The following is a 16166-nucleotide window of genomic DNA, read 5'->3' as shown; positions in this document are numbered from 1 at the left end:
AAGAAGGAAGACCTTTCTCCAAAAACGGCACCTTAACGCTCAACTGAAGTTTGCTGCTGATCACATGGACAAAGAAAAGGTCTGCTGGAGGAAAATCCTTCGTCCAAATGATCAGAAATGGTTAAATATGAGCTATTTAGCCACAGTGACCAGTAATATGACTGGAGGAGAGAAGGTGACACCTCTAACCCCATGAACACCAATCCTACTGTCAAGCATGGTGGTGGTGTTGTTATGCTCTGAGGCCGTTTTGCTGCCAGTGGAGCTGGCGCTTTACCCCACGTAAGTGGAGTAGTTAAGAGGGAGGATTACCTTCACATTCTTAAAAAAAAAAAATGTAATCAACTTAAATCAGGAAAACAGCCACAAGGTTGGGTCTTGGATGTAATTGAGTGATCCGGCAAGACAATGACCTCAAACACACAGTGGTCAGGAAATGGCAAAATCAGGCTGGAATTAGGGTTTTCGATTGGCCTTTTCCAAAGTCAAGACTTTAAACTGCACCAAACAAAGTGTTACAGATACAACCAGAAGCTTGTGAACGGCTACCGAAAGCACATAAGTGAGGTGAAAATGGCCAGAAGACACCAAATATTAAAACTGATGCATTTTCAACCGAGCAGATTTTGTCATATTTCCAAAAGGCCTGTAATAAATCTATAAAAGAATCAAAATACATTGTTTTTGTAACAAAGATGCATAGGCTTTAATCATTATATTATAGAAAATAAAGAGTTGTAGGAGTCACTGGAAACTCAAGACTGCAATGATTTACATGGTCTTTACAAGTGTATGTAAACTTTTGTTCACGACTTCATCTCTGTCTGTCGTACGCGCCAGAAATGAGTACACCCATGTCAAATATCACTTAGGAATGGTGCACTACTTTCACAGTTTAGCTCTGAAAAAAGACAGGCAAGTGCTTGAGACTTGCCACAGGGGTTATCAGTGGAAATCAAAGTTTCTGTAACAGCTCAGATAGTGTGATTGACACTGCATAATGTCAGCCTCTATGAACGGCATCCAAGAAAAAACCCTTGCATGTTCTTTGGCACAAAATTGCCAGAATAAACTCTGTTAAAACAAGAAAATCAGCCTGCCAAAGCTGCAGCGGCCGTCCTCCTAAAATGACGCCACAGATAGAAAATACAACATCAGCTATAGGGCCGTACAGTTAATTAAACATTTAGCTTGAACACGATTTTGGCTTCTCACGATTCAATGAACACGATCGACTGAGATATTGACAATTAATACGTGTTCAGCACATGGAGAGCCAGTCCAACACATAGCTTCATTGAAATGTCCCAGTGTGTCACTGTTGTACATACAGTGCTGTGGAAACGTATTTCAGATGTCAGATATCTTCTATCAAGCTTGAATGTTTCAGATCATCAAACTAATTTTAATGTATGACAAAGATAAACCAAGAAAACACAAAATGCAGTTTTTAAATGATTTCATTTATTGAAGGAACAATGCTGTCCTGCCCCACTAGGCCCTGTGTAAAAAAGTAATTGCCCCCTGAGCGAGCAATCGACCAAATGACCAAATTCATTGATTTATTAATCTGAATGCCATCCAAAGGAGTCACTCATTTAAAAAATTTAAATAAAATAAAAATCTCACAGTAAGAAGTAATTTTTTTGGCTTTTTAAAAAAAAATATATGCCTTCCGTACAAAATCCCGCTAATCACTCTAGAATGATTAACTCTTTCCAAATAGAGTTATTCAAGTCACCTGGTGAATGTTCCTATTTTTTTCGGAAAGACAAAATATCACAACATCAGTTTTTTCTAGCACCTTGGAGGCGTGGTTCTCATACACTATCCCAACCTCCTGGTTCTGCCTTTCAGTGTCCGCTGCCCCTGCTTGCATCTCACACCCTGCGACTATGTTCTGGACTGTTTCAGGGGCATCTTTGCACAGCGGGCACTCCGGGTCCTGTCTGCTGTGATAGAGCCCCGCCTCAGTGGCTCTGATGTTTGGGGCCTGTTGTTGTGCTGCCCTGAGCAGAACCTCTGTGCTGTCCTTCAGACCAGGCTTTTTCAGCCACTGGTAGGATCTGATGTCAGCCACCTCCTCTATCTACTGGGTTTGGTCTTCCTCAATATTTCCTCTTCATCCCCCACTGTCTTCTGCTGCCTGAGGCACTCTCTTAGCAGTTCATCCCAGGGGGGCATCTTCCTGATGTATTCATGAATGGTTCTTATTTCATCCTAAAAAGTGGCTCTGACACACACTAGTCCTTGCCCCGCCTCGACTGTGTGAACGTGTAACTTAATGGGATTGTCAATATCACTGCTCCATCATTAAGGCACAAGTAAATCTGACTGTAATTACAATTGTCTGTAAGCTGCTTGGTTATAGGTTTCTTATTCAAGATTCTGTTTAATTATCATTATGCATCACAAGATTGAAAAATGAAATTACAGATGTAGTCTGTGCTGTTTACAAAAAGAAACAAATATTTAAGGAATATGTAATCACGTAATAAAAATAGAATATGTAGTATTTTTGTTGTGAAGTGTGGAGGATAAATTCAGTAATCTCACATTTAATCTCATTCTTACCATGTGTTAGACAGTTAGCCTTATTCTTCCAACTTGTGGTGTTAACTAGTTTGAGAGCAAGTAAAGAACAAATGTCACAGAAACTCTGGTTTACATTGATAACATCTGTCTCTGTCTGAAACATTTGCCTGTCTGTTTTTCAGAGCTCATAGTGCTCTGTCTCCTGATTACTGTTCAAACTATGTTTCAGCTGGTCTTTAGTTGGTCAACAGTCTTTCCTGTATCCTTCTCTCTCTATGAAGTCTCACAGTCAGATTTTTATTTTTTTTTCTTGGCAGGTCTTCTTCTTGTGGAAGATGCAGACATGGGCACAGCCCATTGGTCCAAAACTGTATAGTATTTAAATAAAGAAACTTTTCTGAAGAACTGATTTGTTAGGTAAATTTCATTTTGAGATTATGGATAAAATATCTCAGTGGTAGCTGTGGTATTAATGCTAATGTGTGATGTGCAGTAATCATCTGGAAATAGATCCGTCCAATAGTACTGTCATGTTTGAGACACACTACTTAAATGTTTTGCATTCAGTTATGCATACTTTATGAAACATACTGTACATTATTGATGATGTCACTTCTTCCAGATGCAAACATTTTGTACTAACTTGAGAGCTGGCTAACAGCATTAACATGACAACTCTCTATATTACATGTATGCATAAAGTGTTAGTTGTCACTTGGCTTTGGGGCAGGGTTCAGTTTTAACGGATCAATATAATACATCTTTTTTTTTTTTTAAAGACATTGCTCTTACTTGACGTATGATTCAACAGATGAGTTAACGGTAAATGTTACCACTCAGTTCTAAATAGTAAAGGACCGACAACCTGTGAAAACCATTATTAAAGTATTAATGAAGCAAATATGATAAAAGTAAAGAAGATGTTATCTAAGTTGGTGTAGTTATTTTTGCTTGAGTTTATGTTCTGTGATTTAATAGGATTCAACTTTGGAAGGTTTCTGTCTGCTGTGTGGTTGATAATGACATGAGCAAAGTTCTGGTCAGCCGGTGGAGCTCTGAGGATCACGACTGTACTAGCATTAGCTGCTTCGCTAAAGATGTCAGACACGCTGCACTGTTTAATATTTATGGAGTGTTGCACTTGTGAGGGTTTCATGAGGTTGCTGGTGTTACCATCTTTACACACAACTACCCTTAGACACAAATTGCATGTAGCTGCACTGTTGATACATCTAGAAAAGTGAGCCAAAACCTTCAATTGCTTTTCCCTGTCTGTCATTATGCTGCTGCAGAGAGCAGCCAGCAGCGGCACAACAATACAAGGTCATAAGTCATCGCCTGACCCCAGCGGCTTCGCCATCATTAGGGTATGGTTGTGGTCTATGTTAGCTTGAAATAATGTTGTGCAATTTGTGTCCTAAATACCGATAACAGCGCTGTTTGTCACTGTATTACCAAACCAATCAACTAATACCAGTACTCGGTATCCATCCCTATTCATCGTGCTGGAGGGAAACCAATAGGATCTTTTAAATTCTGTAGCTTTGTGATCAAAATCATGGGTATTATGGTTACCAAACTTTCACACCAGTCTGTCCTATGATTGTTGAGATATTTTAGTCTGGACTGTGGCAGGCAGACCAACACTGAATGTGAGACAGACTGACACTGGAGCTTCACAGTAGTGTGGCTAAAAATACTTTACTTAAAAATAAAAATTCAGTGAGCACACAGTTCTATGTTATCTGGGCAACTGGTAGGTAAAGTATGGACCAAATCATTTGTTGGTGTTGTGATCACATTTTTCTGCCACTTAACATGTGGTTACTTTGGAATTGAAATCCTTTTCCTGTAGGGGTACAACTGATCACTAAACTCAGCGCTGAAAATGTATCAGAGCTTTCGAGTCATTAATTAGATCTATTTTTCTTTTTTTTTTAAAGAGACAAATACTACCATGACAGCTGCTTGGAACAGGTCGTGTTCATGTGAATACACAACTGTTTTGCATCTTGTCACTAACTCTGCATCAAGAATCCTAGCAAAGGCAAATATATATATATTTAGTCACATTTCTTTAGCTGCCTGATTGTCTGTTGATTACACGCAAGCTACTTGGCCGAATTCCGTAAAACGTGGTGGAGAGGTTGAGCATGACCATTTACATTTTTTGAGCGAATCTAATCCTTGTTAAATTCCAAGATTGGGCATTGGCCTTGGCGGAGGACTGCAGTCACCAAGTGCCTTCCTGGTTACTTTAAAAACTAAACTATCTTTCCATGATAATGTTAAACTTTGTCATTATTCTGTGGTTTACTTGTGCTGAACCATTGGTGGAGATCTGGACAGATTACGGATCAACTACAGTCCGTTACACCATGAGTTTCCTGAATTCGTTATTTCAGTTCTATCTGTAAAACTTAAAGAAATTAAAGTTTACTTTTCTCTCTGGGCTATACAAGAGACCCCTTTAGTGAAAATCCAAAATATTTTTTTACCCTGTTAACATGTCCATGTGGTTTTTTTTGTGTGTGTTTTGGTTTTTTTTTTTAATATGCTGTGATTTAAGACAAAGAAACTCTTTGCACATTTATTCCATGAGACAGGTGCGTAGGAGTTAGGGTTCGGCTTTCTATATTATTCTTTTTTTTTCAGAATCCGTTTCTGGGTTGAGCACATTTGGCCGAATTACTCCAGTGTTACAATTTTCTATTGTGTAGTGAGAGTATATTACAGTGTTTGAGCAAAATCATGTGTGAGCTGCTGTGCTCCAGAGGCATGGACTATGTAGACGCGTTGTAGAGGATGCAACAGTTTAGAGTTATATCTAAGAGGAAGGGATTATTTATTTGGAAAACACTTTGTCCCACTATATGTACTTTAATACACAGAGACTAGTTTTTAGGGGTAAATCAACAAAGGTAGAAGGACCTTGTGCTGCCAAACAGCTCTGATGTGTCATGGCATGGACACAGAACCTCTGGTGCTGTACTGTGGTGTCTGGCACCAAGACACGGGGTGATCTGACAATTTTTTATCGCTGACAATCTCAAATTGTACACATCATGTAATTAAATAAATAACCACACTGTCCAAACTTTACTGCTTCACCTGAACTATGCAAAAGCGTGACTGGTGGTGACACGCACGAGATGACACTTAATGGATTCGGTGTGGATCTTGAGTTGTAGCATATTTTGTCCAACAGTATGGCAGACGAAGAAAACTGGAGGGCTGACCAACATCCTGAAAGAAGCACTATTAGTTATTCTTCTTCTCAGAGACTGTGCAGACTGCGAATGTAGATAGCTACTGTTTATGCTAGTTGTGTAAGTTAATTACGTAAGCTCTGTGAAACCCTTAAAGGTCCCATTTTGTAACAAATGAATTCAAGTTTCACATGCCCCCACAATGTGTCTTTCATTTTTTTAGCTCAAAACACAGCAAAGATCTTTTCATTTTGTTACGACAGTATAACTCTATAAGCCCTGTTCAGAACAGTCTATGTCAGCATTGGTAGCTTAAATACAGTTGAGGTGCTGCTGTCCACATCCCCTTCAGGAAGAAGACTCTCCCTGAATCTGTAATAGTGTGGTGCAACCATCAACGTCACCACGACGAATATAGTCGTGAATGTGTAAGACCAGACATTCAGGCACACCTGAACTCACAGCATAGCCATTGTTTTTAACTTATCTGTGTGAATTTTCAGACGACATTGCGGTTATAAAATCAATAATTTAGTGATGCAAAGCAGCAGAAACGGTGATGAAGTGACTGCTAGTGAACATGCAGTCTTAATATGTTGCATCTTAGTATTTTGTAGTTGGTCCATTAGTTGACAACAGAAACAGAAAAATATGTAAATGAGAACAGTTTTATTGGGAATTCTTTTTCTAGATTGTTGGTATCATTATTTTTACTAATCAAATACCACAAAATAAACTAAATGCACTCCTTTTGGTCTGATGCAGCTGGTTGTCTCGCTCTGTCATCACTCTGTTGTCTCAAGCAATGCCCCGCCCACAGCTCTATCTGATTGGCTGTTACACACCATGGATAACCGCCAGTCAAAACTATTGTTTACACAGAGAGACAGAAAGATCTGTAGAGCATCTGAAGAGCAGAGCCGCTCCGGTGAATTAGCGGAGCTGTGTGTGGAAGGTGAGGTAGCAGACACTGCTGAGTGTTTATTAAACTCTGCAGTCTTTCAGAAGCTTTCCTACCTTCTCTGTTTCACAGAAAAGACTTTAATAATTCACTTGTAGGTGGTAACAAGTGGGTGGAACTTACTTTGCTGACAGTGCTAGGCTATGGCGATTGCTAAGAGGTTTGCTGTGTCATCTTTCTAAAGTCAGATTAACTTTAACACTCTTCTAACTGGCGGACATGTCACTCTGGCAGAGACACAGCCTGGACCAAGAAGCTATCTTCACAAACCAGGACATTAGCTGCTTTTGTGTTAGCTAAGACTATGCTAACGGCTACCAGCTAACTTAGCAGGCAGCCGCAGATTACCTGGAACAGTGTCTGAAAAAACAGTAACGAGTACTGCTTTGAGCTATAGGCTTTCGTGGGCCATAAAAGTGATATATAGAAATGTCCTAAATGTCATCAGTCCGATATCTGTTGTACATATTCAGCTATCGAAGTCATTATTATTGATGAAGCCTTGTGACGGATGACTGGTTTCCTGCTGTCACACATTGTTATGATATAATATTTAATGTATATATAGCTTGACAGTATAGTATAGTATAGTATAGTATAGTGTAGTATACTGCATTTTATGCCTTCATTCTTGCTAAAGCTATCAGTGTTGCAGTGTGTAGAGTCAGTTGGCCCTGCACATTTAAAGGTAGCTAGCTACTAACATTAGGCAACATTGTTAAAGTCATTATGTTTACCAGCATGTTGGCAGTGGATCCTTTGGGTACTATGGGAGCTTGGTGTGGCCTCAAAAGATCAGACTAACTGGGCAATGTTCTTCCTCAAGGTGTCTGAACAGTTTTTGCTGCATGGCACAGCGCATTGCTCTGCTGGGACAAGCTGCTGCGATATGGGAGTGTCATTTCCATAGACGGGTTTACGTGCTTTACACCAATGTCTAGTTTACATAAACAAAAGTTTACATGCACATGAAAAGAGAAAATCAGACCATGTATGTCGCTGCAGTCTGGAATTTCTAGTGACTCCTATAACTCTTCATGTTCTACGATGGAATTACTGGGACATGTGTCATTTAGGGCTGGTCTGAATAGCAATTTCTGGTCTCTGGATATTTGGGCCCAATTAATTACCAAAAATAAATCTATGAAAGAACTACAATGCATGATATTCAGTTTAATGTCCCTTGGCCATTTTCACCTCTACTAGGTACTTTTGGTAGCCCATGGCGATGTAAAACACGCTTCACTGTGGACACTGACATCTGTGTTTCAGCAGCTTCAAATTCATTGCAGACCTGCTCTGTGGTGAGTCTTGGTTGAGTCTTGACCCTCATGACCAATTGTCTGTCATCAGCAGAGGATAGTTTGCGTTTTCCTCCTGCTTATGATCGTGACACAACTGTGCCATGCATGTTATATTTACAAACAATTGTTTGCACGAATGATGTTAGGATCTGTAGCTGCTTTGAAATGGCTCCAAGTGACTTTCCTGACTTGTTCCAAGTCAGTGATTTGCTTTTTCAGATCTTTGCTGAGCTCCTCAGACTTTCCCATTATAGCATTTGAGTATAATGAGTGTATCAAAGGGGCTCTGTTTACATCACCTCAGAGAAGTCAGCAGCTGTAGTCAATTATAATCACTCACGAGAAGTTAAGAGGCTGTGCCACTAAGAAAAGTTGATTTACACAACTGTCTACATCACTTCCAGAAGACCTATAATACTTATTTGAAAGAACCAAATTGCATAATTGTTTTTTGTGACAAAGATGCATGGGTTTCAACAAGTCAATCATGAAAAATTAAGTAGGTGCATGTCAAAGTAGCATCCGCATGAATGCTATGATTTACGGTTTTCCCGTGGAACATTGCATTAAAGGCTCAACACTGACTTTTTTGGCACTTGTAGTTTTACAAGTAAATTTACCTTTTACTTGTGTATGCACAGAAATGATTGTCAGGTAAAAAATGAAATGTAATCTTATAGTCACATATTGTCACCAGCAAGTTCAGAGTCAGTCTTGCCCGCAAAGGAAATGGGACATTTCTTTAAATGCATGGCCATCATAGACCTAACATCCTTCCAGTCTTGGTATGAATTAACAGTACTCAACAGGTTTTCTACTTTGTCCTTATATTTGAATTTACCACATTTAAAGGTCCAATATTATAGTGCTTTTAAACAAGTTAGTATAAGACCTACATGTCCCCACAATGTATCTTTTAAGTTTAACCTCAAAATGTTACAGATTGTTATCTACTATTCTTATAATACTTATAGTTTTAAAATGCAAATTTACTTCACAGTTAGAAGGTCCCTGGTTCAAATCTCGTGCAGGTGTGAAGTTGGCATGTTTTCCCTGTGTCTGTGTGGGTTCCCTCCTGATCTTCTAGCTTCCTCTCACAGTTCAAAGACATGCTTGTTAGAGCAATTAATATCTCTAAATTGACTGAAGGTGTGAGTGTGAGCACATCTCTCTGAATTGGTGCTATGATGGACTGGCCAAATGTCCATGGTGTGCCCTACCTTTTGCTCCATGACAGCTGGGATAGGTTTCTGATTGCATTGTAGGTCCTGCTCATTGAGCCATGGCTCAGTCAAGGCAATAGAGCAGGCATTCCTGTATTCTGATAGGAACGTGGAATTCACTTGAACCTGAGGGAAGCTGCATCCACCACTGACCTTGTCTTTTTCACTGTTGGAGCACTCAGCCGCATTTGCCCAGTTTTCTCACTTACGTTACACTGGGTGCCTGCTCCTGTTCCTATGGAAGAATTGTGCTAAATAGTCTCTGTAGGAAACCCTGATGTTGGATCCACAACTTCTGTACCTGAGTTCCAAAGTAGCAATCCTGGCTATACTCTTGATACTTGATTCTTGGTTAGCCTAGTGGGACCCATTATTGTTTCAATCGAGTGCAGTCAAATAAAACAGAGGCATGTTAAAACACCATCTTGTTTGAGCAGTTAGTGCCTACCAAACGTGGTCCAAAGAAGAACAACTGGAGAACTGGTTACAGGATTCTGGCTTAAGGCTCATCAATGCATGTGGGGAGCTGGACGTGTGAAGCTACTAATCCACAAACTGCTGCAAACCTTAATGCTGGCTATAGGAAAAAGGTGTCAGAGTGCACAGTGTATGGCACCTTGCGCTGAATGTTTTTTATGGAACAATGTAGGAAGGTGGCCTGGTCTGATCAGTCTTGTTTTCTTTCAGTAATGTGAACGGTCGGATACATTTGTGTTGTTTACCTGGGGAAGAGATGGCCATGGATGCACTCTGTAAAAAAGGCAAGTTGATGGAGGAAACCTTGGGTCTTGGCATACATGGAGGCATACATGTGATTTTACTTTGACATGGAGCATCCACCTGAACATGCACACCTTTTCATGACAAAATTATTTCCTGATGATAGTGGCCTCTTTCAACACGATAATGCCACACTGTGGAAAAATGGCCATGTATGGTTTGGGGACCATCACCAAAGAGTTAAAGGTGTTGACACTGCCCTCCACATTACAGGATCTACTGCTAACGTCTTTGTGAACGATACAACAGGACACTTTGGAGTCCATGCCTTGATGGGTCAGAAGTGTTTTGGTGGTACAATTAAGTATATACACAAAAATTAAATTGGTCATTTTGGACAGTTTCTAATACTGGAAAGACCCCCATTTGTCAGTTTTGGACCTGTAGGGTGTGTCTATCTGTATGATTCTACATGTAAAAGAATTATCCATCCATCCATTATCTATACACCACTTAATCCTCACTAGGGTCACGGGGGGGCTAAAGTCTATCCCAGCTGACTTAGGGTGAAGGCAAGGGACAGCCTGGACAGATCATCAGTCTATCACTGGGCTACACTTAGAGACAGACAACCAAGCACACTCACATTCACACCTTCACACAATTTAGAATCACAAATTAACCGCAGCATGTTTTTTGGATTGTGGGAGGAAGCTGGAGAACCCAGCGAGAACCCATACAGACCTGGGGAGAACATGCGAACTCCAACACAGAATGATCCCAGGCCCAAGGATCTTCTAGCTGTGAGGCGACAGTGCTAACCTGTAAAAGAATTGCTAGAGGAATTGAAAAATCTGACTGTAAGACTTCACAAAGATGGAGAAGGACATGGGAAGATCTTTGACCAACTATAACTCAGTCAAAACCCAGTTGTAGTAGTAGTCAGGAGGTATAGAACAAACCATACTGCCTTTAATCAGAGCCACAGTGGTGTTGACCTTAAATGATGCCATGAACAATGCACTGCTTTCACAGTCTTGGAAAATGGAAATTGCAAGTGGTTCAGACTTGGCACGGAGGTTATCAGTGGAAATCAGAGTTTTTGTGACAGCTCAGATAGTGTGAGGGACTCTGCATAACATCAACCTCTATGGAAGGCATCCAAGAAAAAACCCTTGTGTGTTCTTTGGCATAGACATGCCCAATTTAGCTCTGCAAAGAACATGAAAATAAATATGAATGAATATCAGGAGCAGGAGCACATTCTTTGGTTGAAGGGGGCCAAGATAGTTTTGGGGTTTTTTTCCACTTAGATAGGATCTGGCATGTTTGGTGGTGCATTGTCCCAACAGTGAAGCACCAAGGTGGGAGCAAGACTATATGAATGCAAAAGTTGTTGGAGAGATATCATGTATAGAGGACACTATGATTTCCTGTGGAAATACCATAATACTCACTGAAAAGATGGTTTCCAGTCTGTCAAAGACTGGCAGAAGAATCCCCACATTTTAACAATTCAAAGCAAAACAACTGCCAAAATCACACGAGTTTATAAAGCAAAGTGTTTCACTTACCTTGAAACCAAGAGAACACATTTGGGGTATTTTAAAGAGAAAGGTAGAGCGACCTAATATCTCCAGCAAAAAGCAGCTGGAAAATAATGTTTCTGAGGAAGGCAGAACATTTGTGCAACACTGATATTCTCAGTGTGGAGGACGATTGAGTCTGTCATAAACAGTAAAGGTGGACATATGAAGTACTGAAAAAATTAGTGATTTGAATCTCTAATGAACGGTGTACTGACTTGTTGCTCTGAATTCCCACTGCGTGGCCTGTATTTTTAATATAGAAAATCTGAACTGCTAGTTTTGAATTTTACATCAAAGCAACTCTCAATTTTTCAACTTAGAAGTAATACAGTTACTGTAGAGTAGTGCTGCAGTTTTGAATCATTTGACATTTAAATAATTTTGCACTGGGGTGTACTCACTTCTGCTGCATACTGTAACTATACTGTGTATACACACAGTACATTTTGTGTAACACAAGGATGTCAGTGAGCTTTTATAGTGCTTGTAGCTTATTATTTTTATTAATATTATTATTATTATTATTATTATTATTACTATTAACTCATTCTCACGTAAAATGTAATCAAGATGCTGTTAGAGGGCATGTCCTGCAGCAGCTTCTCAACACTGAGGTAGGTGGAACCCCATGTGAGGTGACCTGATATGTAGATGGGTTGAATATTTGGTAGAAAAATAATGAGGTCATGGGCAGTTTAGGTTGAGAAACTATGACCTACATTATAAACAGAATAATAAATAGGTTTTGGTCACAATAAGAGCCTGTCTGGAATCATTATCATATATAGTCTTTCATTCGGGAAAGTTGATGAACATGGTGTTTTAAGTAACTGAACGTCAGGTATAGACAGCGCTACAAAGGAGAGTCACAAGCATGGCAGCACAGTCAGTATACTGTGCATCATGATGTCTGGCAGGCTGATTGGACAACCTCTTCAAACAAACAGACACTGCTAGTTAGAGGTACAAGTTATCTCGTCCTTTTGTACTACATTATTTTGAACTATTTTGCCCTACATCTGTTGATATTCTCTTATTTTCTGTATTACCATTCGGAGATTTATTATGTCTTAACTGTGTTCACTCGGTTGAAGAGTAGAGATTTTATTTTATTTTTTTAATTTATTGAAATTAACTTAAATAAATAGTAAATAGGTAAGTAGTAAATCCATAATGTCTTGTTTTTTTTTTTTTTAAAAACAGTGCAAATGGGTTACTCATTTAGTTTTGAGCCTAACTTTTCCCCACTGGCAATACTATTTTCACCAGCATTTAGCCAGTCTCATACTTTATTCCTTTTTGCCTGTGTCATTACTGCTTAGTCTTATGTTTGTCTCTATGGCACCGCCAAGTGCTGAGAAAGAGAAGGGTATCTCCAAGTGTGAAGTGCTCCTCCACTCCTTGCTGAAAGCACCCTGCAGTAGCAGCATGGTAATTCTGCTCCTCTATCTTTCCTCTGCATCATGTTTACCTAGCAACAAGCATCACCCGCGGCTGGCCATCCCATTGGTCATTTGAAAACGCACCGGGGACCAATGGCAGGGCTGTTGCCATGGTACAGTGTATAGTTGCCGGGTGGAATTTTGCTGCAAGGCACGTGAGTCTCAGAGTCTGCTTGCCTCCTTGCACTGCTGTTGTAATCTGTGCTGTCTGGTCGTTAGTACAGCTGAACGTGTTTTAGTGGAAGCCAGTCAGTAAGTCCGTGAAAGGAAATACTAAAATATAGTCAGTAATATAGCCATTGCAGTATGTTACAGAAGATTGAACAGTAGAAAAGAAAATCAGCATAACAGGCAACAAGAAAGGGATGCACTTGATTTTAATGTACTGAAGCAGGATTTCAGTTTATAATGAGACTTTAAAGCTATCACAATAATCTTTAGGATTTTACGTCACACTGAGCAAAAATAAATAATAATAACATAGTAAATAAATTAAGAAAATTTTCACTAAAGATAATTTAACAAAGCTACTGTAGCTCAGCATTATTTTTTTGAACAGGAGTAAAAAATCAAGCACCAAAAATAAAAATAGAAAAAACTCATGAAGCACAAATATATAAGATACTAAAGATTTTTGTTGACAACCTACAGCACACAGAATTTCAGTAACTTAAAGTGGTGATTTATTAAATGCATCAACATGCACCTGTTTACTGCTAATTACAGCTGTCCTGTAGGCCAGTGAAGATCTGAGAACAGACTTGGTCTCCTTGTTTTTCATTTTGTGTCCACAGCCAGTATTGTGTGTCCTGTTGGTTGTGGATCTGTGGGGATCTCTATAGTTGACATAAAAAAAATCTAAAATAGTGTGCATTCAAATGGCCTGTTTTACAATACTTGCAATTGTCTTAAATCAATTAAAAGTCTACACAAACTCAGTTTTAGATCCGTTTGCACAGCTTTTATCCTAAGCTGTTTTCCCTATGTACATTACATGATATGTTGATGAAAGGTAGTATATCCTGTTTCCTTGCTTGGTCAAGGGTCCAAACTATTTTTTCCTCAGTAAAAATGGCATCAGATTTTTTAAAGCCATACTCTGCCTCTTGCATTACCAGTAATTTAAATGAATTTATAGCTCATGTTACCTTTGTAATGTCAAGATTTATTTCTCAAGACCTCTAAATCCAGTTACTGCTCTTACATTTCCACAGAGTGCTTTATTCAAACCTTTGAATACATCACAAGTTCAGTTTTGTTGAGTTCATAGTGGATACCCAAGGGTGGCAATTACACTGAAAGAGCTACTAAAACACAACACCTGACAAAACATTGTCTTACCGTGGAATCTTTGTGTGGGGTATGCACTTCTCTTTTGCAACATGCTCTCCGTTATCCCGGCTCCTACTCGGACCAGACAGACCTCGTCACCCTGAGCTGGACATGAGGCATTTTTGAAGACCACCTGTAGTGATACGTGTGCATGTGATTATCACATTAGGATAAATTGCAGTGCTGTATTGCTCTGTAATGTTATCTCCTGCTTGTTTATGACGTATCTCTGAGAAAGACTATTTTAATACAAGCTCTATAATTATAGTGTGTTATTAGGCCATGGTAACTTATTTTAGCTGTGACTGGTCCCCTGTTTTTTTCAGCATGTCGGCATGCAGTTATTTGGAACCTGAGTGCTTTGGACCTGGCTGGAGTCAGAGGGACACCCTAAATACTGAAACTAGTAAATTGCTGATGTTTGTGTTGAAATTTAGCTTGGTTTTGAAACCTACAGTTAATAAATAAAAGTTTTCTGAGTTACACTTTTTAAAAAAAAAAAATCAGTTCAGCTTTAACTATATTTTCTTGCCATTATAGGGCTTTTTGTACAGTATTACAATTTATAGCAATATACTGTATCACCTCAAAATAACCAAAACACTATAGACTGCTTAAAGGCATAGTTCAATTCAGTGCAATGGAGATGTAAATTACAGCAATAAACAATAGTCATGACAATAGAGGAACCTGTCTTGTTAAACGTGTATTACTTTTGCAGGGATGTAAAGGATGACTGGGGGAACCTTACTGTCAATAGTTACAGTAAGCTGGCTGCAGTGGCATTTCATTGTTATTTCATATTACTGACTGGTTCATCATTCAGAGAAGGTTAAAGATTAACATCACATTTAAAAGAAAATACAAAAACTGCTCAGCTGTCACATTTAAAAGACAAACATACAAAAAACTGATCAGCCGTGACATACATTTCTTGGTGCAGGGTGAGTTGTGACTGAGGGTTAATTTTCCTTTAAGGATCTGTCAGCTGGTTTATGACACAGTGCTGAGCTGTTCCCAGGCAGCATTGTGCCTGATTTAGCCGGAATGCTCAGATAGCAACAGTAACAACTTTTAGCTTTGGCTGGTTTGTGAGAAGTCAAGCATCTCAGCTGTAGAGAATCGCTCAGTGGCCATGTGCTTATGGAAGCCTTTTGCCCCGTTCTTTCCCCTGCTCCCTGGCTGTATTTCCACCCCCACCCTCTCGGTCTCCCCGTCCTTCTTTCCATTTCTACCTGACATCTTCAAACTATTTCCGCGTCACTCCTGCCTCGCGCCGTTTGAAGAGACACAGGGAACATGAGCCGACCGCCCCGCCCACAGATCCGTCCACTAGCCAATTACAGCCAGGGACGGGACTTTATGTAGCCAATGGCATTGCAGCTGCCGAGGCGTCGGGTAGCAACAGAGCCTTTGGAGGGTGCGTGCTGAGTGAGGGTAGAGACTGCGTCTACCAAAGTACAGAGAAGTTGAGACATTTTAAAAGACTGAATCAATAAAATGAGCCTTTGTGTATTACCTGGAAGCAATAATAAAACGTAGGTGTTCGCCGATTTTTCATTTTGGTTTAGTATATTCCTTTTTATTTAGTACATAAAAAACAGAGCCACAGCCATTAACAATGGCTTCATCTTTGTCCTCTGGAAATGTGCTTTTTGAGCCACTCATGTTGCAGTTACATATAATTATTAGTCAACGAGAAGACAACTATTTTTTATATTATAAGGGCGCATTTTAAGGGCACGGTTACCTTTTAAGGGGAAACAGGCCTCCTCATCCCTTTTCCTGCTCCTTCCCCCACAGAAACATTGCTCAATGAGGTTGGTGTGCGCGGACCACGTTATTTTTTTC

General features: G+C 39.6%; 1 protein-coding gene across 1 annotated transcript in view; it reads left to right on the top strand.

The window, feature by feature from the left end:
* The window catches only part of dyrk1b (dual-specificity tyrosine-(Y)-phosphorylation regulated kinase 1B), a 62375-nt gene that overhangs the window by 14293 nt on the left and 31916 nt on the right, over window positions 1-16166 (top strand). The window lies entirely within an intron of this gene.

The sequence above is a fragment of the Stegastes partitus genome, unplaced genomic scaffold (genome assembly GCF_000690725.1).
Source record: "Stegastes partitus isolate 25-593 unplaced genomic scaffold, Stegastes_partitus-1.0.2 Scaffold1346, whole genome shotgun sequence".
NCBI classification, from domain to species: domain Eukaryota; kingdom Metazoa; phylum Chordata; class Actinopteri; family Pomacentridae; genus Stegastes; species Stegastes partitus.
This window is presented reverse-complemented; position numbering and strand designations above follow the sequence as displayed.